Here is a 27,117-nt window from a genome sequence, read left to right as displayed (position 1 = left end):
AAGGACAAAAATTGTTTTTTCCAAATAATGATGGCAGAACAAATTCATCTGTTTGGCTTCCACTGGAAGCCAAACCTCTGACTACAAATATCTCTTGCACAGTGGTTCACAGAGGCATCACAGAGAAACCTAGAGGGCCAAATTTGGTCTTCAATGGAATGGATATTTATCACTGGTAGAAATAAAGGATATGATGGGTATGACTTACTGGAGTCTGTATCTTAACTTGGAGTGAGATTCAAAACTTTTAAAAAACCTGAAATAAAGCATTAAAGTTACCATAATTGATGGTGTACCAAAGCTTGCATCTAAGCTTAGCTAGGAATAAAATGGGATGCCTCAATTTCAATGCCTTCAATTAAGCAGAACTCTGATTTCTGTGAAAGCTAGGTACAAGTTGCTTATTTGTGTTTCCCGTTTTTAACAGCATCTTATGTGTTTCCTCACTTTAAACCAAATGCTATTTTTCAAGAAAATAATTTCTTGTAAACATTCTGTCTTACCCTTAGTCACAACAAGTTATTTAATATATTTGTTAGATAATTTGGTCCAGTTCAGTGAACTACAGCATATTCCTGAAGGCCACTTGTTTGAAGCAATTATTTTCTCACTTTTCTTAATTCCTTATTTATTTTGTGTCTCAGAAACTTTTCTTCAAGTCAGTCTGTTCTGTTTTTAAAAGAACTTCACCTTTTCCTAAGTCCCTTTTCTGCAATCATTCTAACATCATTGCTAAATATACCACCAGTAATTGCATGAATTCTAAGGTTAGTTTTTTTTTAAAAACCAGCATCAAGGTACTCTAAATAATTTATGAGTTATGGTTGGAGCAGCCTACAAGAAAGATGGACAGGGCCCATTCTCAAGGGTATGTAGCTTTAAGACAAGAAGGAATGGCTTTAAAATAAATGAGGGAGGGTTAGATATAAGGAAGAAATTTTTCACTCTGAGGGTAGTGAAGCACAAGAACAAGTTGCACAGAGAAGCAGTGGATGCTCCATCCCCAGAAATGCTCATGGACAATTTGGATGAGGCTTTGCACAACTAGGCAGAGTAGAAGGTGTCCCTGCCCATGGCAGGGAGGGTGGAACTAGATGATCTTTAAAGGTCCATTCCAACCTAAACCAGTCTATGATTCTACAACTCTAAGATTCTAAATCAAACAGCAAAACTTAAATGTGGTATATATGATTTCTGAATACCCCATATATATGTGGTATATATGATTTCATTAGCATATGAAGCATCCAGTATTAGAATAAGTGGCCACACTGGAATTTAGCAACAGCAAACTGTGACACCTATCAGAAAACTTGGGCTGCAAATGATCATTTCAGAAGCTATTTTAAGAAGGCTCAACACTCAATACACCACCACTTCCCCTCCACCCCCTGAGAGATAGAGAAAATGAGATGTCAGCAATCAACACAGTCAACAGATCCAATGCAGCATCTGACAGCGTTTATGTTAATAGCACTGTCTTGTCCCACGGTCCGAAGAAAGATGCTGTCAAAGCTCCACATGCAACTGGGACATCTCACTATGGTTGTCTCATCCTCAGATGAGAATCTCCTGACAAAAATTTAAACATACAATCAAGCTTTCTTGTTTACCAGTGAATTCAACATTTAAGGAATCTATGATCCAAACTCAAGTCAGAGTAAAGATTAGCTTGCTGCAACTTTTTTGAGCCCGTTGGACATATGATGTTCTACTAAAATTTCCTAACAGCTGATCATGAGGCATTTAAGGAGGTTTTGATCCCATTCTGCTTCACTGAGCATTAAAGAGTATATTTCTAGCCTCCTCAAAAGAAGATTGTTTTCATGAAAGATATTTTAAGCCAACATCAAAAGATGAACAGACAAGGAAAATATTTCTACTTACTTCAAAGTCTGTGCTCAAACACCTTAATTAGATGTCCAAATTATTGCAGAATTATTTCTGCTCACCTTGTACAATGGTACCGACTTTTTTAGCCAGGAAGCAAATTTCTCTGGGGTCAATCAACACACAGATTTCTCCATTATATTTAATATAGGAAGCAAGGTGGGTTATGTTAAGCAATTCCTCTACAATGTGTGACTTTAAATATTACAGTACATTCTTGTTAAGAGAAGGAAATATAATAGTGCAGAGATCTGGTAATTTTTTTAAAATTTGGACACTATGCTAATTTAGGAGGCGATATATTCACGTGAAAGTCAGCTGTTAAATTTTATTTCAAAATATACAAGGAATGTTTGAAAAACATAGATATTTTTCAGATTCAGATTACAAATAGATCCTAATTTGAAAGCATTTTCTATAGGAATTTGCCTACATTCAAGTTCTGAAAGGACAAGAAACATCTGGAAAGCAAAGTGACACAAGTAAAGGCTGGTTTTATTTTGAATTTCAGTTTGTTAAAAGGGCCAGAATCAGAAGTACTGAGTAATTCTGATTTGAAATTCTATTTAGATTCTATATGGTAGAAAGTACAGACCCTTTCACTGTCAGAATCTCCTACAAGAACACTGTGTCATGCACTTGAAATACCAAATCAGTGTTTACACTAACACCTGGAAGTTGTTTCAAATGTTTACTTCAGGATACCGCTATGCCTAAATTATGTCACATATCTATATGTAAATGAGTGCATTGATGTGTGCCACACCTGTAACAGGCAGCTGCTTCACTTTGCAGGTTTAGGAGGCTATTTCCTTCCCATGGATCTCAACCTCCTCTTATAGAGGAACTGCAAGAACTGGATGGGATGTTTTTGTCCTCTACTAATATATTACTTTTCTTACTTCAAAAGAATTTTAAATAGACAGTCAGAAATTTCTCAACAGGCTCAGCTGGGGACAGCTAAAATATTTAATTTTGCAATCTTGATCTTATTTTTTGATTTTTTTTTTGAGAAAAAAAAATTGCCAGTATTTCAAATTAAAAATTTGCTATTTAGTAAGAAAATAATTTTGAAACAAAACATTTCAACTTTTAGAAGTCTTCTCCTTTCCATTTTATATGTTATTTCAAGTTGATTGACTAATCAAAACTGTTTCTCGTGTAAAGAATTTAGTTTCAGCAAACAAAAAAGACAAAGTTTCGGCAAAGATGAAAAATTAGAGTAATTTTCTGCTTTTAAGAACAATCTTCTCACCCCTAGGAAAATAAATGGTACAATTCACTTGTCCATATGAAACCAGCACTATCAGGGGTCTTTCCTAAGGAAATTTCCATTCACCATATGATGTACCAAGATGAACCTCTTAGACTCATTCATATTGCAGATAGACATAACCAATACTGTTCTTTGAAAGTTATTTTGAAACTTAGAATGGATAGGCACAAGATTATGAGGGAGTTTTTAACACTTGAGAGTACAGACACTACACTTAATAACAGAAGTAGGGCTGCATCTGTAAGGTTGCTCCATACTAATTTCATTTTCAAAAGATCAGACCCTGGGTTTAGAAATTAAAGCATTTGTTAAAGTGTTTATTTAACATGCTCTGTGTCTTCCAGATGACGTGCCCACCTAGTACAACTGATGACTGACAATATCCAGGATGTCTGTTTCTACTGGCAAATGGACTGAGACAGTCTGTGAGAATATAATCTGTTAGTTACTCATCTAGAAAAGATTTCTTCTAGTGACTAAAAAAATAGCCACTTCTGCAATTCTTTGAGACACCAATCCCTATTATTATGCTATTCTGGATGCTGTCTCACAGCAAGATTTTAACTAAACAGCATAGGATTCTCCACCAGATTCCATGAGGAATCAAACTGCTGGAAGCATGAAGGTTTTTTGTATGTTTGCCTTTCATCTGAGTTTTGCCTTAAAACATAAGAGGACAGGAGGTGGGCTAATGAATTTCTTTAAGATTTATGTAACTAAATTAGCCCACTTCACTCCATGCAAATTCCCAGTGACTGCTGAACCACTCACTAATGAATACAAATATAGGTAAGTTGCTTGCATCTAAACTCTCTGCTTCAGCAGTCAGTGACAACGTGGTCATTGGGAGCATTAACCATGTTTTACTCTTCAAAAATGCTGTGTCCTTTTGCACATTTAGGACTTCCTACATTCCATACATTTACAAACTATGGTAGGTTGTGATAAAGCAGAAGAGCAGTAAAGATGCTATGTGTAGTAGTGTAGAATCTCAAATAAATAGTTTATGTGTAATGCTAAATAAAGTGACAATAAATTTATAAACATACTATGTATGGTTGGAACAGGGAGTAGAAGATACTGTAAAATTATATACATCTGTTTCTTTTGTCTTTGCACCTTAGCTTTACTAGGGTTTGGGAGGAAAAAGAGGAACAATTTGACTTCCTATACAAGAACACACAACCTTGGAAGTTGTTTAAAAATAAGAAAGATATAAGCTTTTAAAATCATTAACACTCAGAATAAAAAAAGCTGACTTTTACCAGAAGAGAACAAAGCATGAAAATACTTAAAACATTGCATCATGTCCAGTAAGAATTGCCAGGGTCCATGAGGACTCATTGAGCTCTGACAGGAAGACAAACAGAGAGAAAGGGAAGCCTGGAAGTGCCTTTTGGAAGATCCTCATGTAAATGGTCAGATACCGATAGAAAAGGTACAAGAGTTTAAAATATACCTTTCTCTATATTTCTCTAAAATATACCTTTTTCATGTTAAACAAACACAGCTTTGCCATGATGAAATTATTTTATTAGAGAATATCACAGTCATAATTCAAGGGGGAGAATTGTAAAGTGAGAACTCAAATCAGACCTGCTGAATGATCTAAGCTGAAGATCACAACTACATTCTGTGAACTATTTACACCACACACACCAGATATTATCAGAGTGCTCAACTTGAGACTTTACAGATATAATGAAAATATCTATTTCAAGACTGCATGCAGTTTATGAACTTAGCTACCCCAGGAAAACTAAGTGAAATAATTCTGTATTATTCTACAAATTCATTACATGGTTGCTGAACCCATGAATGAAATGAAGGCAAAAAAAACAAGTCTCAAAACTATAACTCATTCCCTTACACTCTCTTTTTCAGTTTTCTGTTGCATAAACTGCACATTGTTTTGGGTTTAGATTATTCTGGTGGCTTTAAGAAGCCAATAGGAGAGCTTTTGTAAGATAATAAAAGGAACCAAACACTTCTGTATTTATTTGCCTGAACTAAATTAAAGCAATTTAATTTCTCTTGTTTTTTTTTTCCCCCTCAACGCAGTATATTTATAAGGCAACAAAGAAATGGTCTCTGAGAGTTTACCCTGTTTTTTCAGGGAGATGAATAAGATAGAAAAGGCCACTGTCTCAGTAGAGCACTCAGATTTCATTAGTGAAAAGGACAGTCCTGTACAGAAAGTTGCCCTTACATAAATTTCATCTGAAGTTTATGACTTATGAAATTATGACTTATGTTGAAACTTTCCAAATGCTGAGACTAGATTCCAAGAGTACCAGTAGTGATCTGGGCCATGTGGAGAGTGTTTACTGTGTACATTTCAGTTTCTGTGCACTGGAGGTGCAAGACAGATGCAAGGAAAAACAGCAGCTTTGCCATCCCATGTGTCTTTGCAATCAGCCTTAATCACTGATTTACTTGTAATTTCCTTGTAAACTTTTTCAGAAACCATTTATCCATTTTGCAAGCATGCCTTCAAGTGTGATATATATCACCTGAATACCAAATAGCATTTGAATTCTAAAACCATGGCAAGAATTTTCTACTTATACTATATTCGTATAGATCAGAAACACATAGACCTTGAAGCCAGTGCTGAAATGAGTCAACTTGCTCAAAGCTCCAATGCCAGCATGAACCACAAATATATTCTTTAGAGAAATCCAATGTCACAGAAGTGCATGATGACAAGAGTTTTTTACTTTCTTTAGGCGACACATGTTTTACCTGTAAATTGTTGTAATCTCAGTGCCGCATGGATCTTTGTGTTAGGCTTAAGTGAATATTTGGTAAATAAAGCTGGTCAATAAAAATCTTTTTGCTAGCAATTGTGAAAAACTCCAAGTGCATCAGACTACAATAATTTTCTTCACTACTGATTAAATCGATAACAGCTAAATCATTGGGATATGAAAGATGATTTGGGGTGTGTAAAACTTTTATTGAAAGGTATCACACAGGATTAGCTATATTAATTTCAACTAAGTCAAAACACAAGGAAGAAGAAAAATATAGGACAATTGCTTTAAAAAAACAGTGTACAATAAATTTAAATATTAGTTCTTCTTTGGATGAGTAAAGAAAAGTAACAGCTACAAAGTAACATCTTGTTAGGATACTAAGGATATCCTGCGAAATCTGGTTTTCTTGCTACAAACAAATAATATTGAAGCTTAAACAAAACCACTGAGTGCTGCATACAAATCTACCAAGATAGCCAGTATTTCAGATCAATCTGCTGATAATTTTTATGGAATCCATCACAGTCATGAAAATACTTTTAAGCTATTATATTACCCCTTTAAATATCAAAAATGAGGCTGCCTTGAATTTCCATGTGGTACTTCAATTTTACCCAAATTCTGCAGTGCACAGTCCCCTCTTCTAAGATTCAATTACTATAACAGAACGAAGTTTTAGTTTGCTTGCTTCGCGCTTGCTTAAAGCAAAAATAAAATTTGCTCTTACATGCTATTTGTTCTTACCAATGAAGGTGACATTTAAAAAAAACCCCACAGACCCATAAAACGCATTGGATACTGATCACCTTTTATGCCTTATAATATGATAAAATTTCTACTGTCTACTAAAAATTAGAGAACACAGGAAAATTAAATAGAGCATAGAGTAAGAACACACCTAGACAGCCCTTTTAGGAATTTATTTGCAGATGAAATAATACTCACATCATGTTCAGGGTTGCTCAATCTCTGTAACTGAGTACTCAGCACAACAAAGTTAGATTTCTAGAAACAGCCTGTCCCACTGAGGTCCTCCAGTCTGTGTAAAATAGAGGAACTCACTATTTGTCATGAGAGCAGAAGGAGCACCCAATGCTTAAGGAAAACCAAGCAATACTTCGCATGAAAATGCAGGCTATTTTTTATATGGAGAGACTGTTGGATTCCAAGTAAAGAACTGGGCTTACCAAAGGGGAAAAAAAAGCCAGAATTGCCTAAATATTACACCATCTTTTAAAATACTACACTGCAGTGAACTAGCTACCTACCTGTAGCAAATGCTCTCTCATTTTCAAATTGTTATCTGTCAAAGTATGAGAAGTGGGAAGGACTCTGGAGATCTCTAGTCAAACACCCTTGTGTTTGACTCTATCTATATATGCAGATATAAAAATACACATACACAAATACATGAAGGTTTACACACACATCTATATACACATATATATCAAAGTTTCTACATTTTCTATTTGTGTACCTCAGAGAAAATACCAGTCATTATTTGGTTGTAGAGGAAACACCATTCCAACCATCTTTTGCTCTTAAGACAACACAGGGAAGTTTGAGGAAACAACCACATCACCTTTTTTCAGGAAAATCTGAGCAAAGCTGTGCAATTGTCCCTAAGCTGCTGACCATACACTTCTGAAATCTTTTCTCAGCTTCTCATTCTCTTTCAAAAGGCATTAGACTTGAAATCCCTATTTCTCCACCATGATTCAAAACAGCTCTGCAGCCAACAAAGTTATTATAGTTTCAATACTTCTCCAGTGGAAATATCATAACTGAATAACAGTTATTCAGCTTATTTACTCATGGAATATTTGAATGGCAAGGAGACAAACTATTAAACTTCACAAATAGTTTCACTATTTCTTTGATTGGCATCCTGATTTCTTATAAGGAGATACTCTGCTGTGTTTTGGTTTTCAAAAAAAGGTAGAGAAACTGCTCTAGGATAAGCAGGCCTAAATACACTTAACTAAAAATCTTCATTCTTACTATCTTTCCTTCTTCTACCTTAGTTAAGGTTTCTCAGAATCTTGCCAGATATTTTTTCCTATACACATAGATTTTCCCCAAGATTTTTAGAAAACACAATGCAAGAGAGGAATTGTTGTCATTAAAACCACCAGAGACCCATGTCTTACCCATACAGCTATAGATAATCTCTTTGTCATTAGTAAAGTTAAACTCATACTGTAGTTTACAGTAGCTGTAGTAGGTCTACTGTATAAAACCATTAAAATGCTGTTCTGGCAATATTAATTTTAATGCCAGCATACTCACAAACACATAGAGCTTCTTTTGCAGCCTTAGAGATGTCTGAGAATCTTACAGTTTTGTCAGTATCCTGTATCACATCATCCATCATAGATACATAAAGCTACTAAGACAACTGAAGAAAAAGGCACCAGGAGCATGGCTGGAGGCTGTGCATTTACTAGCTCAAGCTTTTTGGTTGCTCACTGAACTCATATACCTTTCATGGTTGATTTCTTTGGACAACTACCTATGGAAATTAAAAGAAAATGTAGGGGAAAAAAATGGGCTTTGTAGGAGATGAATAGACAAAACACCTACTGTGTCTCCAGCCAGTTATTACGCCTCAACAGCTTGAAGGTTTACCCTCATCTTTTACCGGCACTTCAACTTACACAGTTCCATTCTCAATAAGACATCATTATCTACTAAGCAAACTCCCCTGATAATCATGCACTTTTCAGAATGTCTGTGCATTATCTAGGGTGCAATTTCTCATTTTCAGAGCTGTACCTAATATATGGCTACATCTTATTATATCTTCTATTTCTGCAATACTTACTTGACTGTGGTATGATACAGTCTCTAAAAGACAGATCATTGCTCCTGCTATGATAACGGATCAATATTTAGTCTTAATTGTTCTGATTATGATGGAGTCCTGAGTGTTCTTGGTTGAGGAGAAGTCAGATGGTTGAGGCCTAATTAAATAAAAATGATACTTGAAGAAAGGCTTCAGTAGTGTCAGTCACTACATTATTACCTTCATTTACTCAAGCTGAGTTAGATTTAGATAGCCTTGAAATGAAAACATTTTAAACTATGTATAAACTTAAAATGCAGAAGTCCTGGTATGGAATGACTTAACACCACCAATGACAGATTATTGTCAAAAAAAACTTCTTTTTGAAGCATGGAGAATGGAAAGCACATCAATCAGATGATCTCTTCATGAGGAAAACCACAGACCTGTGGCAGTGAGATACAACATTACCTGGTTACTTGACAAGGGCACTAATCACCCTGTACACATTTTCTGTCAATAAAGGATGTAAACCATTCTTCCTGCTTATTATACATCATCTAGTAATCAAAAATTCACAGACTGTAACATCCACCTTTTTGCTAATTAGACTCAGGCTCTGCTGACGGGAGCTGACATTACCCTCTGTGCAATTAATTTCTATGCTACTGCATGATGAAGTCAAAAAAGATATTTTCTGAACTTCCTACCCCACAGCCCTAGCTTTCATCTGCAATAAGTTCTGTCTGAGCTACATGGATTACTAGCATAGTCAATTCAAGTGCTGAGAACCTTAAATTTTATCTAACTGGAATAAGAAAGCTTAGGCTAGGGCACAGAAACCTCACACATGAAATCATCAGAAACACTCTTAGTGGTGGATATCGTACAGTGATTTCACATTTAGAGCTGGCAGTGCTAATGTCATTCCCTGATGAGAAAAGAGACATGGCAAAAAGCCATGAGATGTACGTTTTTTCCCCAATATCTATCTTTTTTTTTTAACTTTTCACTTTAGATGTACAACAGGTGCTTGTAGGAAAACCACTACTCTAACTTAATCATGCTCACTGAGATAAAATGCTAAGAGGCACCTCTGGGGGGCGAATGACAAAACACATTTGCACAGTTTGCACTACAGATTTTATTTAATTTACGAAGAAAGGCCTTTGAGGCTTACTGCATTGTCAAAAGCTGTAAATAGAAAAGTGCCTTCAGTATTTCCTCAAGTGCTAAGTAAAAGGTCCTTTGGATTCAGAGGTTAAGTGTGACTGATAAAATCAGTCTTCATAGCCTTTCAAGCTCATCTTTGGAGGGTAAATATGCAATGGGTAAACTATATCAACTTGGAAAGGTTTTCAGTTACTTCACTGGAAGAAAATCTCATTCATCTCTGGACTTCCCAAGTACAACCACAAAAGTCTTGTTTGTGAATTCTAAAATTAATATACACTCAACAACAACAACAACAATAATACTAATAATTTTTGTTCTTCAATGAAAAGTCCTAAATGCTAACAAAAAGCTCTAGATTACCACTAATACCTTCTTCCACATCTATAATGTATCACAAGGTTTTACATGCCTATAACACACATGTGAAATAGTTCATTCAGTGCTTTCTCCTACCTTGGTTGATCCAAATATCTCACACTTCAATATATACTCAAAGAGCTTTCTAGAACAGGCACATGATTTAATCATCAAATTATCTAATTGCTTTTTGAACAAACATATTAACATGGATGCTATCCAGATCTGACATATGATTCCTAGACTCACTAAAAATAACATCAAAGAAGAAATGGAGTAAATAAAACAGCTTGAGAAGGAAGACCAAAAAACATGAAGGTGTTTACCTCATATGGGAAAGGATGATTTACGGCTTCCTTTTCTTGTATACACTCCCAGAGCATTCTTACACAAAGGCAGATAAAGGGAAAATGAAAAAAAAAGGGAAACAAGAAAAAAATGAAGGGAAACAAGAAGTGCCTCTTAGCTCTCTATTAGCAACACAAAACTTCTTCACCTGTGGAGCAAAGAAAAGTGTCCTTTGGTGCAGCTGTGAGACAGGTCTAAATCCTATGTTAAAATACATAACCTGTCTTTAAGTGTAAGTACTTCAGGAGTAAAATTGCTTGTTTACAAGTCCAAACTTGTTTTGGAGGCATTTCTAAATACAATAAGCTTTTCAGCTAAGCAGTGAATAAACTCAACTTCATAAAATTTTCTTCTGTTTCAAATAGGTTTCAAAAGCCTAGTCTAGACTTGTTCTTTGTTCTGGCAACTCAATTTAAAAGAAATTTCAATGTTACCAAAACCGTTTTGTTAAGGACCCTTTTTTTTAATCTGCGCACTTGAAGTAGTTTCTTGAACTAATGGAAAATCCATTATTTTTTTATCTGACACTTGTAGAGGTTTCATTTTTAACATAATAAACAATGAAAAGCTGAAGCTCACTTTTTCTCACATTTTTTTCAATCTGTGAGAAACAGGCATAGATGCATGAACTATAAGTGACTTTACAGCTCAGAAACTAGAGATAAAGGCCTCAAAATATGCTGCATCATTTTTCAACTCATGTACTAATCTCAATATTTGCATTTGTCTTCTTATGATATTTTCTAAGGAAACACTTCAGCTACTAAAAATATGTAATAAACAGAGTGTAATAAACTGAGAAAATGTTGCCCTTGAGGTTTAGAAATTTTTTTCCAAAACCATGCAGTCAACTTCCAGGTAATGTCATATGCAATATGATACTTATACCTGATCTCTCAAATACAGCATAGGCATGATACTATTCTGATGAGCAAAGCAATAATTGTGTGATGAACACACATGCATTCACAAGCTACTTTCAGATGTATTTAGTTATTGAAATATGTAACTATCTAATGAAAATCAGTATCTACACTACTTAGTTTTCAATTTCTAACAAAGTATTTTCCTGATTTCATCATTGACCATTTTAACACTGTCTTATTTAGGTATTGGCTGTATCAGAGGAACTTCAGAAGCATTTTAGGACTAATTACTTGAAAGAAGAAAGGAAGGAACCAGAAACATTCTCCTTCTAAAGGCATTTTAAAATCCAACCCATACTAAGCTGACGCAACATGCAGTCTGAAAAGTACCATTACTGCCTCTTCTACAGTATTTCAACTTCAGGACACATCACACCGTAGCTTTTGGTGATGGAAAACCTTCAATCTATCCTTACAAACTTAACAGTGAACATTACAGAAAATACAACCATCTTAATTGTACCAAGTTAGAAAGGATACTCAGTGGTAATTTCACGAGTAAGTCTTATCTTTTGCAAAGAAAAAGAAAACAAACAGCAAAAACTTAGAATATCAAAACACTATAAATAGCTTTGAGGTGTACTTGTCTGACCAAATGGATACAGCAATTGTGTGCCAGCCAGGACAAGCACTGGACAACTGAAAAATTTTAAGATCTTGTCTGATTTAGGAAGGTGTGTGTCTTTAACATACATCTTACCATACATACTGTGCCATGAGTATATATGACATATATATTATCAAACAAGTCTGTTTTTCTAGAACAGGATAGTTTGTTGTTGACAGTCATTTTGAAGGTCAACAACTACAATAGTCATGAGCAAGAGCAGTAACCTTGATTTGTAAAGGCTATTCTAGACTATGTGTTAGAAAACTTGTACGAAGTGCAAAGAGATCTCAGTCAATAGCTGTGTAATGCCCTTTGAGTAGAAAGGGAGAGCAAGAAAAGTCCTGGCTGCAGAATATCCAAGGGCCTTGCCATGAGACCCACTCGAACAAGAGCAAGAAAATCCCAGCAAGTACTTCCACCAAGTGACTACACTTTCAAGAACTCTTTCCCCCAAATTCATAATCATTCTACCAGAGGGACAGGTAAGTAAAGTTTTAGCATTTCTATTACCCACTAGATTTCCATTTCTCTATTCCAGAGCAGGATTTGGCACTAGCTAATACAGGTCTTATAAATAGTAATGAGGATGACAGGATTCTTTCCAATACTAGATCCAGGAACTTACTCCCAGTGACATTCTTCAAGCATGAATAAAACAATTGCCTAGCTAGCTTGGATACACTTGTGCAAGACCAACAAATTGTGGAAATGGTATTTTGTACTGGCTGGTCTCATGTCTGGTGTGGCTAGCCAAAATTATCTCCACAGTAAAGCATTTCTTAAGGCAGTCAGACTCAACACAAAGAGAACAGATTGAACACAGCAGCAGAGAGCATGACAGCAGTGTTCTGACTTTAGTCCATACTTGTCCCTTTTTCCAGTAACTGCAATTTGCCTACTGATTGTGACCCAGTGGTCACAAAAAGTACTACATGAAAATTGGGTTCCACAAGACATGCCACTATTTATGGGTATTTTCAAAGACTACTTATAAGTCAGCTGCCAATTTGCAGCCCAGTTCCTAAAATTAGAATGTCTTCCAAGACCAGATTTGTTTTTAATCAAATTCTAAGAGTCTTAATACAGCCCCGCTTATTTCTGTGGCTACTTTCAGAACTGAACTTTTCCTTTCTGTTTATGTACTATGTCTGATGCGGTAGAGATGACACCATGCAAATATAAATAGTTTCACAATATTCTAAAAAGGGCTCCAAAATACGCCTGTTTTTAAACTCTGTGCTTTCTCAGTCTGTATTTGACCATCATGTCACAAAGCATGATGAGGCAGCTTTCATAGACTGTAATTCTGCTATCATTCCTCATCACAGATCTGAATGCAGAATGATCATCTAACAAGGGTTAGCTGCTCCCTAAGTGATGAGGAGACAGAAGCCAAATGAGATAAAAAGGTTAGCAAGGCAGAGCACCATCAGAGCGGTAGGAGAGATAATGGTCAAGTTCAACCAAGAGTGCAAATCAGCAGGGAGATGCATAGCCATAGGGCAGGTCCCAGATCAAACCAGGAAAACAGTCTGTGGGTCAGAAGCAATTATAGGTAATCAGGGTGAGATGTTATCCAGAGGTCAGTGAGCAGGTTCAGAGGCACAGAACAGGTCAAGATAGGATGCCAGTGCATGGGTTAGGACACAGAACAACAGGATCTGTGTCTGTGCACACAAATGGCTGAGCCAGCCAGCAACCAACACTGCCAGCACAGCTCAGACAGAGGCTGAAGACTCCAGACTGAGCCAACACAGAACTCTTTGGTTTACAGACAGATATATGGATGGAGGCCACAGTTGAGGCTGCTCTGGGTCATTAGAGATATTAGTACACTCAAGGCCCTAACATGGGTGATCTTGGCCACCTGCTCATGATTTGAAGATTACCCAACAATCTGTGGTGATTAGACAGTTATGTGGACAATGCAAAAGAGATACTCCAAATTTGGCAACCCTGACTGGGAGAACTTCCCTGGAGATTCTTATCTTTATCATTCAAAGAAGAAGGCTATATTCAATTAAAGCCAAAAGCAGGGGTTTTTTTTTAAGTTTAAAATGAAGCACCCTCAATATATAGTTTTAGCTGTGCTAAGATAGCACACAAAACGAGATTAATAGAATTCAGATAAGCATTAGACTTAATAGGCTTAATGAGAACATGTGAAATAGAATAATTTTAGAGAGAGATAAATCCTCAAGCTCCAAGGCATATTTCTACCAGGAAATGAGAGAAGCTAAAAAGTTCATTCCATTATGATTCACTTTTCAGAATAGTTATGATCAGAAATGAGCACTTGAAAAACAAAGAAAACAGACAGCCCTCTTCAGTTTTTAAAAGGAGTAACTTATATGCAATACAAGCTGTTCTCATACTGGAGGGCTTTTAAAGTTCCCCTCTCCTACTTACTGCTATAACTATGGATGCTTTTCAGATAGTGCAAATATATAAACTCTACTGTTCAGATGCCTAATTTCATAGATTGTCCCAGAGTCAAGAATGTCTCTTGGTGGATCTATCATTCAGCCTGTGTCTAATATTTTAACAATTGCAATAGATTAAGATACTAAAAAATTTAGGGCAGATGACAAATAAGGGAATAAGATTCACTAAAACACGTGCAGACCACCAACAATCAAGTTTCAACCATCACTTTACTCTCCCCTGTCCACCTTCAAAACAGTAAATCTCATAATTTTCAGCAGGAAGGATTTAAGATTGCAGAATCATGAAATATTCAACCTTAGGAAGACACAAGTGTCTGGGAATGACACTAAGTTGAGCAGGAGCATTCATCTGCTGGAGGTAGGAAGATTTTGTAGAGGGATGTGGAAAGGCTGGATAGATGACCAAGGACCAAGACCAATGGTATAAGTTTCAACAAGATAGCGCTGGGTCCTGCATTTTAGTCACAACAACCCCAGGCACTGCTACAGGCTTGCAGAAGTGTGGCTGAAGAGATGCCCAGCACAAAAGACCCTGGGATGCTGAATGTGAGTCCATGTGGGCCCAGGTGGACAAGAAGTCCAGTGGCATCCTGGGTTGTAGCAAGAATATTGTGACCAGCAGGACCAGGATGTACTTGGCACTGGTGATGATCTACCTAAAATCCTGTGTTCAGTTTGGGGCCCCTCACTAGGTGCCTCAGACTCTGGTGCTAGAGGCCCCTCATACTGAGGTGCTGGAGTGTGTCCAGAGAAGGGCAACTGAGCTGGGAAGAGTCTGGAGCGCAAGTCTCACAAGGAGCAGCTGAGGGAGCTGGGGTTGTTTAGCCTGGAGTAAAGGAGGCTCAAGGGAGACCTTATCACTCTCTATAAGTTCCTGAAAGGAGGCTGTAACCAAGTAGGGATTGGTCTCTTTTGTCAGACAACTAATAACAGGAGAGAGGTCATAGCCTCAAGTTGTACCAAGGGAGGCTTCTGCTGGACATCAGGAGGAATTTCTTCACAGAAGGGGTTGTTAAGCACTGGAGTGGGCTGCCCAGGGAGATGGTGGAGTTACCATCCTTGGAGGCATTCAAGAAATGAATGGACGTGGCACTGAGTGCTATTGTCTAGTTAACAATGTCGAGAACATCAGTGGTTGGACTTGTTGATTTTAGAGGTCTTCTCCAACCTAAAAGATTCATGTGATTGGTTTTATATGAGATTAGGCTGCCAAATGCCTTAAGACATTGGTCTTTATCCTGTGTTGATTTCATCAACATCCTACATAGACAGCCTTTTAGTCAGTTCCTTGACTTATTTCATGATGAAGACTCCTGCAGGGATGCACCTCACTCTTCCCTTGCACACTTCTCATAAGCTGTTAAAACACATAGTTCTGATGATTAGATTTTGTCTGGCATTAGATTTTATTTATGTTTTCATAGTTGGAGGTATGCTTTTTCAAAGCCAGCCTCTTAACTATAAGAAACAAGAAGATTCATTTTTTGCAATGCATTAGCACAAAGCGCCCCTTAATGGCCTGACAGCCTGCACACTAAACTGATAGCCTTATTTGCATGAGAAGAGAGGCAGGAAGTACAGGGAGACAGATGGGTGAATATTAATTAATGCTTATAAGGCTGAGGAAAATAAGCAATTTGAAATTTGTAATACCCTCTTCCCAAACAACCTTGTCTTATTTACATTATAATATAATACTAGAAGACAAAATGTACTAAATGCATAAAGAGCTAAAAGCTTTATGTTAAGTATTTCGTGAAAGATAAGAACGGGAAGATGCACAGCTAAGACTGTTCCAGCTCAGCTCTTCCAGACACTAGAAGAGGGAAAAGTAATTTCTCACATGCTAGAAATATCTTATAACCAGAAAATTATGTTATTTAAACTTGCCTTTAGGTGGACATCCCAACCAAAACTCACCAAATAATGGCACTGTAATTCTATTACTGAAAATCTGATCTGGTTGCTGATGAGACACCATAGACACAGCTATGAATATTAAAGGTTAGGATGTCTATATAAAGACTTATTGTCCATGGTTTCCATGTATTCTATAATTCTGGCAAACAGTTACCATTACTGTGAAGCTCTTTCTCACTGTCAAATTAAGCACAGCACAGCAGCTGTACTTAACGTGTGCCATATGTTATCTCAGAACAGAGCTTATCAGGTACAACCAAACATCACATCTACTCCAGCTCTGAAAACTGGGGAGTGTGTTCCTAGCACATAACCAGCATGTTATTGAATATATCGTGTAAAGAACGTGGCTGCACTTCCCCAGGAAAGTCAGTCCATATGCTGAAAAACTACACTAATTATGTCCATAAAGGGCAGCTACTGTGCTAGTGTATGCCCTAGATATCAGCACACTAATGTTCTGCTGATATTACTGCATTCTTGTACAATTTTTTTGATAAGCCTTCATTAAATACCTATTCATCATACTTCAGTATGAAAAGGGCAGCTTTTGCATGATTTGAAGTTGATGGCAGTATAATAAGTTAGATGAAAGAACAGCCTTGAAATGAGAATAAATTTTTCACAATTTTCAGGCTTCATTTCTTTTTTAGGCAGGAAGAACAGGATCTAAAATTGCATAACTGTATAAAAAAGCTATATCACTGATATACAATAGGATGTTATTTTATTCACACCCAATAGCAACTCAGTGGACCTGTTCACATGTAGATGAGTAAAGTCTCAAATCCTATAAATTTTGCTGTGAATTAATTCACAATATGCCTGCAATGACTCTGAAAAGTTGATAACTTGGAATTGTCCCTTCCAACCCAGCATATTGTGCAATTCTATGATTAAGAGTCCACATAATTTCCACTGCACAGATCTGCCATTGCTACTAAAAAGGTAAAATCAAGCCTTAAAAAAGAAATGGAAAAAAACAAAAAAGGAAAATGTAATAAGAGGGAAAAATAAGAAAAAGATCTAAAAGCAGAAAAGGAGAAAAAAAAGACCAAGACAGAGAGGAAGAAGAAGGACAATAAAAGTTCCCATAGTATTCTAGTTAGGTAGATCATTAACCTCAGGGAAATGGAGAGATGGAGATATTTCTATTGAATAGGCAGCAACCATTTTAAAAATTGGAATTCTATCTGTATGCCATGTTTACTACTCTTGATGAAAAAATGACACAAAATTTTTTGGAAATACATTTTTTTCCTTCTTTTCAACTATGATAATCAGATTTTCATTATGCTAAAACTGTAACTCCCCTTGAAAAGAATAAAGACTTTTTTTTCTGGCAAGAATATATTGAGATATAAAAATGCTATACATACATGTGTGCATGAATTCATGCTTGCTTTAAGCAAATAGCCTATAGGCTTATATTCAAGGTTCAATTATAAATAAATCAAGAAAAATATTTAGACATGAAGCAAAATAGACTACCTGAAATCTCATTAAAGTCTATTGAAGTGGAAAGCATTATCAAGATTCATCCCCCACTTTAGTCAAGATGCAGATGAGACACCTAGACACCTGCACAGCTTCCCGTTCTACACAACAGTCTGTCCCCTGTACTCCTGGGAAACACGAAGAACGGGTTACCCAGGACTGTGCACCAAGAAAACACGGTCCCTGAGAAACAGCACAAAAATATTTGGCTGTGATCTCTTCAAAGTTCATTGACTGAAGGTGATTTCATGACACACTTTTAATTTCAACCTACAAAGGCTCCCAACAGAAAACGGTGACACAAGACTGGATGGTGAAACAACAAATGTCACTAGTTTAAACACCCAGATTTTCCTGGGTTATAAATCCATGGGTGCTGGTTCACAGTATGAAATTTCAGATGGAAATGTTAGTTTAAGGAAAGACAAACATATTTTTTTAATGATTTCCTAACACTAAGCATCTTTAAGCCTTGAAACACATAAAACTATTATTTGACTGAATCAAATACTAACTTATGTATAATTTCTTGTTTTGGATTCTCTAGCAACATTTTGCTATCTACAGTATTATGGTAGTCATCCTTACTTCATTCACACATTCTCAGGCTGAGAAGTATTTTTAAAATTTTTTAAATCCTTGCTTAAACACACCTCCTTCCCTCCCATTTTTTGTTTTTTTTTTTTTTCCTTTGGGCTACCTCAGAAAACTTTCTCTACTGGACTTTTAGAGCCTTACATCAACAACTTATCACCATTTTTTGCAAGATGTTCCTACTCCCTTAAAACAGTAATTCTTTGAACCTAGTCTGAATAAAAAGAGTTGACATATAGCCATGGGGGTTTTTCCATTTAGACAACTGGCTTCTAAACTCCAGATCATGTAACCTGTTAAATGTCTTCTGAAGACAAGACATAAGGAGCAAAAATATGACAATAAAAGAGGATTGACATATAATCACAGCAATAATTCACAAGCTGTTCACAGATTGACTCCCAAATCTCTATCTCAATATAGAAAAAGGATGATGCAGACAAAAACATTAGTATATTTCTGTACTTTTGCTTTATATGGAGGAAGGGAAAAAAACCCAAAAAAACCAACAAAACAATTTCAGACTGTTGAAAGCTGTTGTTCTTATTGTACATGCCAAGACTTATTTAGACTATTTCCAATTTTAAGACTCTCAGAAGATAACAGCTAAGCTATATACCTCCCTAGTGTAGCTGGTTAGCATTAAAATGGAATGAAATATCGATCACCCCAGAAGTACAAGCAGTCAGGTTGTAGGAGAACTGTTTCTAATAATAATGAAAATATAGAGATTTTACATGGTGGGCAGGAAAACTAGAAAGAGTGGAGGTGGAAAAGCAAAAGCATTAGCAATAGGAATAAATTCAAAATAGTTCTGTAGTCACTGGAGCACAAATGCAGCTCACCTAATATCAGAAAGATTACCAGGCATTTATCTGTCTCAAATACTAAAAATAACATGTGAAATAATGTTTTGATCTGCCTCAGAAGACACTGCAGTCAAATAGATCCCCCAGCAACTGTAGCACTTGTGAGTATAAATAATGAGATGCCCAGTAAAATTAGGATTTTAAATTAAGCTGGAACAGTTCAGAAAAGAATAGTCTAGTGAGCTCTGAGCTGTTTTAATCTGCATGGGTAGCATGAGGGATGAAGAGGGAAGGGGAATAAAAAGATTTATCCAAACCACACAGAGAGGAGCTGCTTTTTCCTCTGTATTCCTTGATAATAAACTTAGAAGAAGATCTTGTTTAACAGTACTGCTGTACCCTTCATAACAATTGAATGTGGGTGCCTATTTTAAACCTTCATTCAGTTTGCTACTTATGTGATTAACAGAGATGCTGGAGAGCTTGAGCTCATCAGTTGACAAAATAGCTTGAAATGAGAACTGCTGGATCACGTTTCAACATTTATCACAAGTGCTGGACAATCACATATGTAAATTTTTAAATGTGAACTCAACTCAGAATTTGAGAGTGTTCAGAATTATACTATAGCCATGCATAGATTAGTGGTTTGATATCTCTCAGATACATCTGTTAAACAGACACAGGTAATTTTGGAAAAAAAAGAATGTGCACTGCTATCAGGGTTTTACAAGTTTATTAACATATAGAAAATATGAGAAGGTCCTGAGCTGAAAGCCACAACAGGAAAACAAAAGGTTATTTCCCATAATATTCCCCAATATATGCTTAGTCTTCCGATTCCAGTGTTGGCAAAACTTGCATGTGGATTTTAGAACAGGTTGCATAATTTGCTTTCTCCTTACAAAGAACTTACAAAGAACTGTCACCCTGAGAGAGCAGGCAATTTGAGCCTGTAAGCATTCCACTTTGTTCCAGTCCAGAGCTGGAATTTTCCAGATTTCCAGATTTCAGAATTTCCAGAGCTGCATATCTAAAGGTAAAATAATAAATGTTGTACACAAGCAGCCCTTAGGTACCCTCAAGGAATAAAAGGTTGTATGTAAAAGTAAAGGATTGTTTTTCTTGTTTAAAATGAGATAAGATAGATAATAACTGGTCCAATTTAGAGTATAAGATGCAAAAAACCAAGAGGTTTCGGAACATGAGAGTTCTAATACTTCTGCTATTACAGTCTTTTATGATTGAAGTGCTACTGCTTGATGGAGCATTTGCTCTTACATGACACTGTTAAAGACATTAATGAATCAGGAGACATGCTGAGCTAAATAAAAACTTTTAACTTTCAAAAGTTATCATCATTATTATTAATTATGACACAGAAAGTATAATACCTAACACAAAACTATCTAGAATAAAGCAAAATTTAGTGGTTGTTCATTTGAATGACAGTGAGGCAAAGAAACATTGGGAAAATCTTTTTGTCTATGCCCAGTCTATTTGCGTGATAGCTAATTTAATCATTGATCCATTCCAAAATCAACTGTCTCAACTTATTAAACCTGATTGAGAGGGCCGGTCCTGAGAAAGCTCTTATTTACGTAAAATTGTTAAAATGAAAGGTTTTTAAAGCCTCTGTTCACACACAAAATTGTTATTAAATTTGTGAATTTTTCAAAGAATTGACAGAAGTTAATGTCCTTGCACTCGAAATCCAACACAGAAAATTGTCATTTCAAAATCATGAATGAAAATATTGACCAGCAATAATAACTGAAGTCAGTATTTATTTTTCCAGCTACTGAACCCTTATCCTGTTTAATAGCTGATACCACAAATATACAAACACCTGGGAAATCATGTTTGTTACACAGCATTAACAATTCACAACCACAGAAGATGAGAATCAGAGCACCGGTTCCTACACTCATGATTACATATATAATTTTTACACTTCTATTCATTCACACATGTGCTCTGTGTTAAATACTTGGAACAGAACTGTTGCCATCAGTATAAAAGTTTTACATCCCTAGAAAATAAAAATAATCTGATATTTGAAGTTAGAGATTATAGCAGGCCAATCAAACACTATTTTAATACAGAGATATCTTTGCTATGTTTTAAAATGTTCTCTTGCTATACTTTGAAGTTAGAATCTAAAGGTGGAATATATTATTTGATTGTTTCTAAATTTTGAAGAGAATTCAACAAAGAGGTCACACTAAAACAAAAAAATTATTTTACCTATAAAAGTTTCTAGGCCAGTTCTATATAAAAAATGTCAATAATAAAAATAAGAAAATGTAGAAACTCTCAATATATTTCATTTGTTGTGTTGTAAAATAATGGTTATTTTAGTAATCTACTCTTTGAATTTTAGGTGTCACTTGGAATACTCCATGTATTCTATTCTACACTCCTAATTATCAGGTATTTTTAACATATAGGAGACTTGCATTCCATGACTGTTACACTAAGGAAAACCAATAAACACCCTAAGATTTTCAATATGAGAGATTTCATAAGATATAGTATGACTGCCACAAAGCAAATCCTTATCCAGACTACGCCAGATTTTCTGCAGCCTTATATCCCTGAAGTAGCGAAAAGCAAGCAAAAGAACATACAAGGCCAAAAAAACACTATAAAGCACATGCTACCACACTGTCCCCAGTCCAGCCCCTTCCCCCTACACTCATGTTATTCATTCACACTTCAGTACCTAAACATTCTCTGCTCGTGATACCCTTTACAAACCTAGAGTAAACTCAATTTTTACGTTAAATGGGATGGAGATTAATGCTCTTTGCCTTTTAAGTGAGCAATAAAATTATAAATTAATGGCAAAATGCAAAATCATTGCAGCCAAAATGATCAATGTCCATGCCCAAAGCCTCCCACTTTCACATCTACTCAGCTTGACAAATTGCTTTCTCTACTTAAGTCACCCAAGATTTAATTTTGGTTGGAACATTCAGTTAACATTCAAGTCCTTTATTCATCTCCCCATCCCCTCCTGATTAAAAGCTTACCATTTTTGGTTTTAAGACTACTCATTTGTATGAGCATGCTACTAAAATGTCAGGTTCATGACCCCTTCAGGTTACAGCAACTCTATCAAAGCTCCAGCACATCTTCCAGTTGTGGTACAGTGCAAGGATCTCATACACAGCTTTTACCCCAGACCATTCTCACTCCTTACATGACCCTACAAGAGTTTCTTGAAGCCATTTCTAGGTCAAAATAATGGCTGCCTACAAGATTACAAAACCCTGAGTATTCACATTTCTTTTAAGCAGGAAGAATTCTCAGGGAGAAGAAAAATTCAGCTCTTATACACCAATAATATTGAAAACCAAGAATATCGAAACTATGTAATTAGCGAAGAAGAAGTCTTTGCACACACAGCACCTGCTACTATTTGTATATGTAAATTATAAATAAGGGCGCCACGAAGTGTAGACTCCAAAAGAGGCCCATGTGTGAGATCAGGGTGTACAGGGGAAGCCATATGAGGAATGGCTGAGGTCACTTGGTCTGCTTAGCCTGGAGGAGACTGACAGAAGGCCTCATCACAGTCTACAACTTCTTTGCAAAAGGAAAAGGAAGGAGAGACTCATCTCTATCTGGTGACTGGTTCTGACAGGAACCAAGGGAACAGCATGAATCTGAGTCACAGGAGGTTTAAGCTGGATATTAGGAAAAGGTTTTTCACCCAGAGAGTGGTTAGGCACTGGAGCAGGGTCCCTGAGGAAGTAATTTCTGCATCAAATCTATGAGAATTTAAGAAGGATTTGTACAACGCACTCAGGCACACGATGCAGTTCTTGGTATTGTCCTTTATAGGGTCAGGTGTTGGACTCGATGATTCTTGTAGGTCCCTTCCAACTCAGGATATTAATCTATGATTCCAAGCACAATTGTTATATGCTCTGTCTACTAGTATGAGTTGGTCTTGAGAACACCCATGAAGAACCACAGATGTTCTGAAAGTGAAATAGCTTCTCTGAGCTTAACAGCCTTTCATCTTTCTCTGTGGTTCTTGAAAGAAAATTTCTCACATATCAGAATTCTGCCTTTCAAGCTGGCCCTACACGTGGGTTCTTACAACTGCCATTTTTCTTTGTACAGACAAAAGGGAGACAACCTATTTTGTCTTCATCCAATTACTTTTTTCCCAGTGAAGCATTAATACTGCAGAAAGATCTTCCAGCAGCTTGTAAGTCCATATATACTAAAATATCAATTCTACACTGGGGAAAAAAAAAAGAGGCATTTTTGTCAGAATTATTTCTCAGTGATTTCTGTAGTTCTTTGCTAGGGTTGTTTGGCCATCCATGTGTAACACAGCAAGAGACTGAATTCCACAACTATAATGAGCCACAGAAAAAGAACAGAAGACATCAAAGACAACTGTAATATCATATCCTATGATGAATGATAGCAAGGAATTTCTTTCATATAGTTTCCAGATCACCCTAGAAAATGGAACTATACATCCCTGGGAATGAAGAGAGAAAAAGAAATCCTCAAAATACCATCACAATTTAGAAAAAGGACAGAACAAAAAAAAAAAAAAAAGACAGCTGTACTAACATACTAACTTGATAGCCATATTAACTTGAACAGATGAGATTAAATTTCATTCTGATTCTAAATATGGAGAATAACTTAAACCTAAATTTACACCAACAAACCCTAAGGATACACCAACAAAACAGCAGAATTTAACTCCAGTGTAATTTGCTACCATATTACCTTCCCTTGAGTTTTATTTCTGGTAATTTAAAAACTGAATTTTGCAATTGCAGCAGAGAAAGGAGGAAAAAAAAAAACTTATGGAAAGTTTCAAAACCACCTTCTTGACCTCAATAAATGACCAGGAAAGCTTTGAAGTTTAAAATTAACACAAATACAAGTGCAAATTAGAGGCTGCCAAGACTACTTTCAACATCCTTTAGATAAAACGGAACATCAGATATCAATATGTCCCTACTTATGGCAGAAACTTTTGGCCATATTTACATAACCCTTATTTCAAACCTCACCTTAAAACCATTTAGTTTCTCTGACTCTACTTAGAAATCATTTTAGAACCACACTTCGTGACTTATTGCAGACTTTCTTCAGTTTATGATTGATTAATAACAACTTATATGGTTTTAATATTGTCTTTTAACACATTTATTCTCCCTCTCTGATATGTTTAGAGAAAACCATCTCTCAGCTTCAGCTGGACTGCCCTACACAGACCATGTTATGTCATGTTCTCTAAACTGCCGTATTGCTCTCCCAACTCTGAACATAACTGAAATCAAAGATTTTTTCTTAATATAAGTATCTGATATGTCACACTACATATTGCCTATTAAAAAATGACACCAGTGTTCCTCTAAGGCAGCTAATAATTCCCTGTGAATGCCTTCTAGAACCTGCTTTGTCATTTCCCTGATACTTAACAGTGTCAGCAGATAGTCATTGTCTGACCAATATGTTCAGATTCCCTCCTTCTCCCACCACCTCCAACTGGTAAATCCACAGATTTTACCTAAATTCCTAGTAGAGGTGTCCTGATGCCAGACTTTATTATTAGATTTCAATCTAGAGCAATTATTGAGAACAAGATCTCTCCCTGGTTTTCACTGTTCAATGATACCATCAATCTGTGCCTAATTACAGCTCTCACACTTTTGAGTGCAGCCTTGTATAAGAAATAATTTATCATATTAAAAAGATATGCAGTCATATTTTTACCTGTACTTCTGAATCAGAAAAAAAGTACAGCTTTTATGTTTATTGCCATTATTTATCTGTCCTTTACTAACAAATCAGTATTCTTTTTTACTAGAACTACTTGTCCATCCATATTTATGTATTTGCCAATACTTGCTTATATATATTTTGAAATGTCCAGCACATCAATACATACAGACCTTAAAATCTGAAAGTGGAACACAGTATCTGTTTAACATATTCCTATAAAACTTTTTAAAAGTGTCTCCAAATGATATTTTGAAATTGAAATTACTGGAGAGGAAAGAATGCTTTCTAGCATTAGAATGTGTTAGAAATTTTAACAATGAAAAAATATATTTTTTTAAAACAGTATAAAATATTGTTTTCACCTTACTCTGTCAGTAATCAATGTCTTTTTTGTTCATTTAAGTACCTGGGGAATTATTAGGAAGTAATCAAAATGTTCTGTATCATTCACCACATATCAGATCAGCCTCAAGCTAGAACACTCAATAAACATTTTGATAACATTTCCAATAGAAATTAATGCACACAGTATATCTACGGAAAATGCTGAAACAAAAATAAAATGTCAAAGGCAGCAGTTCCTTTCTAAAGTGCTATTGGGATTAATGACCTTTCTTCTATGAAAAAAATCCTTTCAAAAGTAATCAGCTCTACAGACTATTTAACAGAAATACATTTGGAATGACTGGGAACTAATCAATCAGTCTGAGTGCACAGAAAAATGACATGCTACATGAATTTGACACAGATGACATCTCTTTGTGAGCAAAAACATTCAGTGGGCTTAGTCCAGCTGATGAGATTGGGGGACTGGTTGCTTTTCTATCTGTCGCACATGTCCAAAGCAGGACTATATTCCTGTGACATCTACTGAAGAGCCACTGTAAGTTCTTTATTCAGAAGTACACAGGCATGAAAACTAAATTTCCAGATTTGTTATATGCATGATCTGAAAAATCTGTGGTTATTTCGTAGCAGCTTTCCTGTGCGTTTCACATCATCTCCTAACAAATCAGTCTCATAATATATAATTTATTATTACTCTCAAGAGTCTTACCAAATAGGGTATGATGTTTGAATCAAAGTGAGGTGCTGAACATGTGCCAAGGAAGGCAGCAAAAGAACTACTTCATCATTTCAGCACTTCAGCCTTCTATTATGATTGCATTGGCACCTTTCCTAATGTATAAGTGAATTTAATCTGCAGCAGTGCTATATGGAAGGTGTGCTGTATGAACCTTGAATTTTAATGTAAAACATTCTGGATAATTTTCCACACACTATATGAAAATTAGTGAAGTTCACACACTTGGCAGCCTCTAAATCTGAAAATGTCACAGATCTGCACGAAGAGTTGAGCAATTCTGAAAATTAATGACTATCACATATGGTAATAAGATATTCCTAGTGAGTTAGTGACTTCATGTTAGTGACTTCAGCTATGGAAGATGCTTAACTCTGCAGCAAACCTGCACTTTTTCCTTTCAAAGTTACCTAACACCCAGTGCTCAAGAGAAGAAACACAGCACAGCTACAAATGCAAGATTATTCTACCTTCCCTTACTTAATCCACCGTTTTTCAACAAAATGACCAAAGGAACATTAAGTCTTGAGGCCATTGGCTTAACTCTCACTTTCCTCTGTATGACACAGTTTCAGCTTTGCCCTCTCTTCTTATGTAGACTAGAAGAGCCTGTGAGGGTAAGGAAAAAATTAGCACTTCAAAAGTGGTAATAGATAATACTTGGTTATAATCACTCTCATTTTACCATCTCCATAGTTTTCTTTCTATCCCTCTGCTCCCATCACATTCTTCCTTATATCCTCTGCTAGACCGTCTCACTCCTGTGTATCATAATCATAGTTATCATCTACGTTACAAGTTACATGATAGCCCTATTAATAGAAAATATTTAATAATACTTCAGATAACACTCAAAATGTATAGAGGTTCAAA

The 27,117-nt window shown here is 36.0% G+C and overlaps 1 protein-coding gene across 10 annotated transcripts in view; it reads right to left on the bottom strand.

Annotated features, from left to right (window-relative positions):
- Positions 1 to 27,117, bottom strand: part of LRRC4C (leucine rich repeat containing 4C) — a 484,651-nt gene that overhangs the window by 163,264 nt on the left and 294,270 nt on the right. The window contains exon 1 of one of the 10 annotated variants that reach the window (XM_071427591.1): positions 17,986 to 18,047. The exons of 8 other annotated variants lie outside the window; for them this stretch is intronic. The gene's annotated coding sequence lies outside the window, so the exon portion shown is untranslated. Of the gene's footprint in view, positions 1 to 10,569; positions 10,683 to 17,985; positions 18,048 to 27,117 lie in introns of those variants that run through there. One more of the 10 variants, XM_071427594.1, reaches the window with a different exon arrangement.

This window comes from Agelaius tricolor, unplaced genomic scaffold (genome assembly GCF_023055355.1).
Source record: "Agelaius tricolor isolate 1412-34295 unplaced genomic scaffold, bAgeTri1.0.p SCAF_5, whole genome shotgun sequence".
In the NCBI taxonomy this organism is placed as follows: Eukaryota; Metazoa; Chordata; class Aves; order Passeriformes; family Icteridae; genus Agelaius; species Agelaius tricolor.
The sequence above is the reverse complement of the archived record's forward strand: the minus strand, read 5'-3'. Positions and strand labels throughout refer to the sequence as shown.